At 42.8% G+C, this 5115-nt stretch overlaps 1 pseudogene across 1 annotated transcript; it reads right to left on the bottom strand.

Moving 5' to 3' along the window:
- Positions 1-2261: 2261 nt before the first annotated feature.
- On the bottom strand, positions 2262-3842 carry LOC308414324 (pyruvate kinase PKM-like; annotated as a pseudogene). The gene has a single exon. The product of its transcript is annotated as a pyruvate kinase PKM-like (transcript).
- Between the last annotated feature and the right edge of the window lie 1273 nt (positions 3843-5115).

The following is a 5115-nucleotide window of genomic DNA, read 5'->3' on the forward strand; positions in this document are numbered from 1 at the left end:
AAAGGATATTTAACTTGTCCTTCTTCACTATTGTGAATTGAACAGCAATAAATATGGTTAAACAGACATCTGTGGAATAGAAAACTTACCTAGACAGGGGAAAGGGAAGAAAACACACACACACACACACACACACACACACACACACACACACACACGGGGGGGGGGGGTCAGAGAGAGAGACAGAGACAGAGGGAGACAGAGACAGAGAGACAGAAAGAACGAGAGATAGGTAAATATCTCTAAGGATGTATTTAAAAGCTATAGGGAATGTATTTAAAAGCCATAGGGAATTGCATTATATTGTGCTTAATTAAAATCACACACACACACACACACACACACACACACACACACACAAGTACACACACATGCGTACATATACATTACATATGTATGATGTAAATACATTTTGAAATTAAGTTATATCAATAGAGGTAGTCACACTTCTTCCAAGAACCATAGAATATCCAAAAAAAACAAAAACTGTGTTTCCCTTTTAATTTGTTAGGAAAGGCTACCAAAGACCAACCAAAAATGCAGGCCATTGCCATTGTCCTTCATTGCCTACCAGAAATTGAAAGCAGGACCCTATTGCAAAAGACACCACACATTATAGGTAGAGGACATGGGAGAATCTTGCTGGCTGATTCTTTCCTGGAAACAAGATCATAATACTAGAAGAAGTTACAGAGGCTGCAAAGAGAAACAGCAATCAGTTGTAAGGACTATGAACAGCAACAATGACTGAAATAAGACAATCTGAAGGGTGCAATAGTGGCACTTATATTCTGTAACCAACAACTATTTAATTTGACTTAAGGTTCACTGAATGGGAATAAATTCATGTTGGGTACTGGAAACCTGTGGCTGTGAGACTAAGGCCCCTAGAAGAGAATGTATGACTGAAGCCTAACTGACCTCATAGCTATAGTTTAGTGTAGTTCTTGCTCCTCAGCAAAGAACCTTCTTTTCACAATAGAGATCATAACAAAGACAAAATTGACCAAAATGCAAAAAAAAAAAACTTATCAACGTGTACTGAGCAGAAAATTATACATCTACCACATGCCTTTACATCAGTGGTTCTCAATCTGTGGGTCACAATCCCTTTGGCAAACCTCTGTCTCTAAGAAATATTTATGTTACAACTCATAATGATAGCAAAATTATAGTTATGAAATAACAAAAATAATTTTATGGTTGGGGGTCACCACAACATGAAGAGCTGTATAAAAAAGCCACAATATTAGGAAGGTTGAGAATCACTGCTCTACGTAAAAGGCTCAGGGAACCTCTTGGAACAGGGGTGGAAAGACTGCAAGAGTCAGAGGAGCAGGGTATATGCAATGAGATAGTATCTTCGATATTCAAAAAAGACCATACAGCCATGAAATCTCAAAAATCTGGTTGTGTAAACAGTATGTAAAAGTGACAACACCTAGTGGAATGTAAAGCTGGATGGAGGAAACCTGATAAGGCCCCACCTCTACATTAAAAGCTATTCACAATTAGTGGCTGCTGATAGCAGAAGATTGGTTTGTTACAGGGATGAGCGACATGACATGTTTATCCAGTCTTAAGGGATGATCTCTAAGCACACATATTTGTGAACAACAAAGGAAAAATTCAGCAGACTGTATTTATAAATTCATATGTATGCATATGTGTGTGTGCATATAATGAATAAAATTTCATAGACTTGAGAAGGAAACATATGGAGAAATGGGTGGTGGAAATGATGTAAATAAAATTCACATAATTTTTTTTTTTTTGCTTCAGCTGCTATTTATTGACATTCAGGTGGGCACTATAGCAACAGGTCTGGAGTGTCTTCAGTGGATGCACAAGGAGGACAGGTGAGGACAAAGTTATTGAGAAAGCAAATCAGGGCCAGTGCCAAAAGTCATCTACACTGGAATCCTAGGCCCCATGCCTTCATCCCCTAATCTTGCTGTCCGTTTACTCCAGGCTAGGGCTGGGAATTCTCTGGACAACTTTCTATAGGAGCCAAGTAAACAGAGATGATGTTGTCCTCTACAATACAATGAGAAGCGTTCCACTCCTGTATTCCTCCTTCACCCCTGGCTCAGGAAGGGCTCTGAAAAATATCTGGGCTCTATTGTACGTTTCAGAGGCATTACTTTTCCTGGTGTCCCAGCCACTATGGCCCAGAGTGAGCACTCCAAGCATTGCTGGCCTAATGGATGGGATAGGGGAAGGGAAGAGTCAGGGGCTAGAAGAGTGGCTCCAGAGGGTCGTCAAGGTACAGGCACTATACGCATGGTGTTGGTGAATCCAGAGCCAAGGTGCCACCTGGTCAACACAATGATGACCACACCTCCCTTCTTGAAGAAGTCTCGGGCCTTGCCAACATTCATGGCCAAATTTACACGAAGGTCAACATTCTCAGCCCATGCATCATGTACCACATCCTTCCACAGAACAGGGAAGATGCCAAGGTACAGATGGGCCTGGCTAGCAGTCTGGGAATTGCAAATCACAGGACTGATAGGAGCCTGAGGGCAGTACCTAGCCACTTGGTGCGCACTCCTACCAGACTTGGTGAGAACAATAATAGCCCCACGGTAGCAGTTAAAGGAGGCTTCCATGTGCTCGTGGCAGCAGCTTCTGTGGGGTCGCAGGTAATGGGTGCCAGGCGGCAGAGTTCCTCGATGCAAGTGGTAGATGGCAGCTTCTGCCTCCTGGGCAATCGGGTGCTGCGTGTAAACAGCTTCCAGAGTGTAGTCTTCTTTGGCTGCTTCTCCGGACAGCATGATGCAGTCTGCTCCATCTAAGGCTGCATTGGCCACATCACTGCCTTTAGCACGGGTGGGGTGTAGCTTCTTGATCATGCTCTCAGCATCTGTGTCACACAAAGGACAGGCTTCCCAGCTCGGCCGCATTGTCCGATCATCACCTTCTGAGCCAGGAAGAACTTCTATGCAGGAATCTCAAAGCCCAGGTCACCACGAGATACAATGATCTTATCACTGGCCTTCAAAATCTCATCAAACCTGCGGACACCTTCATGGTTCTCGATTTTGCTGAAGGTCTGGATGTTCTTGCCCTTCTCTCCCAGGAGCTTCCTAACTTCATGCATGATGGCTGCCTTGTAGGTGAAAGATACACCATGTCCACATCCTGTTCCACCCCAAATATCAGGTCCTCGATGTCCTTTTCTGGGAGGTCCACAGCAGGTCCAGGCAGGTTCACTCCCTTCTTGATGCCCAAGGAGCCACCATTCTCCACCATTGCCACCAGGTAGTCACCATTTCTCCTGCACCTGCAGTGAGATGAGCCCATCGTCCACGTAGAGCTAGCTGCCCACTTCCACCACCTTGCAGATGTTCTTATGGTCCAGCCACAGGATGTGTCTCATCACATTTCTCCATGTAGGCATTGTCCAGGGTGATTTTCAGAGTGAGACCCTTCTTCAGCTCCACCTCTGCAGTACCATTGCCCTTGATGAATGCAGTTCCGATCTCAGGTCCCTTTGTGTCCAGAGACCACACAAAGGGACAGTAGAGAATAGGATCAGAGCAAAGTTATGTGGCTGCATGGACATTCTTCATGGTCTCTGTATGGTATTCATGGGTTCCATGAGAAATTCATTCGAGCCACGTTCATTTCAAACTTAATCATTTCCTTCAACATCTCTACAGACAGGGAAGCAGGGCCAATGGTACAAATGATGCCAGTGTTTTGGGTTGTGATGGGCACAGAGTCAAAGTCCAAGTGTCACAAAGTTCCAGGAAGGTGTCAGCCATGGCTGCATAGAGATGCTGGGTCTAAAGGAAGGTAGTCCCTGCTTTGTTGTGTGGCTTCAGCATGGTTCCAGACGTCCTTGGGCATACTTCAGATCCTCTTGCAATACCTAAATCAGACATCTTTTGAGCCAGGATGCATTGCTGCAGTGCAGGAAATTAATACTTTTTAATGTTGCCCTTGTTCTGGTTTACAAAAAGTATAAGGAGACAAGATAGGTACCACTTAATAATGCCTGAGTTGTAAAACTCCAGGTTACTTCGGGCAGATGATTCTTCTGAGCAACTACAACTTTCAGTAATAAATCTGGAGGAGACTAGGGTTGGTTGGATGGTTTGTTGTGATGAAACATATATAAGTCCATGAATATAAGTCACTTCCAAAAAATTGAACAGAAAGATGGGAAATTGCTATGTTCTTTTCTTGAACCAGATTTCAAATAACTTGAAGTCCATAACCATATGTCATATTGTTTATGTTATATTTGACTGTAGTGTTTAATCAGCAAGTAGAAGCTCTCAATCATTTCAGAAAGTAATTTACCATAAGTCATTAAAATTTGTGAATCTAAGTGATTGATTGGGATTAATGGTATATGCCAACATATCTAGCTCTTTATTTTCTTCTTAAGCACAATAATATACTACTGTGTACATATAGTTAGTTGTAAATATATTATCAGTTTCTTTATTTGTGGATCAATGGGCTGGTTTTTATATATTTATTCCTGTTAATAATTTTGCAATAAATATGACACTGAAGATACCTATTCCAGATAACTTACTTTTTTTCAAATACATACTCTCAATTAGGTTGCCATGTCACATGGCAGTTTATTTATTTAAGATATTGCATCATTTTCCATAATACATGTGCTATTATACATTACTTACAAGGAACAACTTCCATCTGTGTATCTGAAATTCTTCCTTATTATAATAATGAGATTTGATCTGTGCCCAGAGCCACAGAAAGAACAGGCACACTGACATCAGGAATTGAAGCATGCCCGAAGACAACTGATGCATGCCCAGAGGAGATGCAGCAGGTCAGGGAGCCCACAGGTGAGCCCATACTCTCTCTACACTGATTATCTGGGCAGAGACCTTCGGGAACTCTCGGGACCCAGTTATCACACTACTGCTTGAGACTGTGCCATTCAGGCCTCCATCTGTACCCACAGCTAGAGCCTGCTCATCACCCTCAGATCTCAGAGCCTGGCCATAGCGACCTGAACAGAGAAGAACCATCTCCCTCTGGAGCCCATGACTCATAGACACACACAAAATACAAGCTCCATTCAGAGACAACAAAATCAACTAACATCAAAGATAAGAAGATGGCAAG

Source organism: Micromys minutus (assembly GCF_963924665.1).
Source record: "Micromys minutus genome assembly, chromosome: X".
Classification (NCBI taxonomy): Eukaryota; Metazoa; Chordata; class Mammalia; order Rodentia; family Muridae; genus Micromys; species Micromys minutus.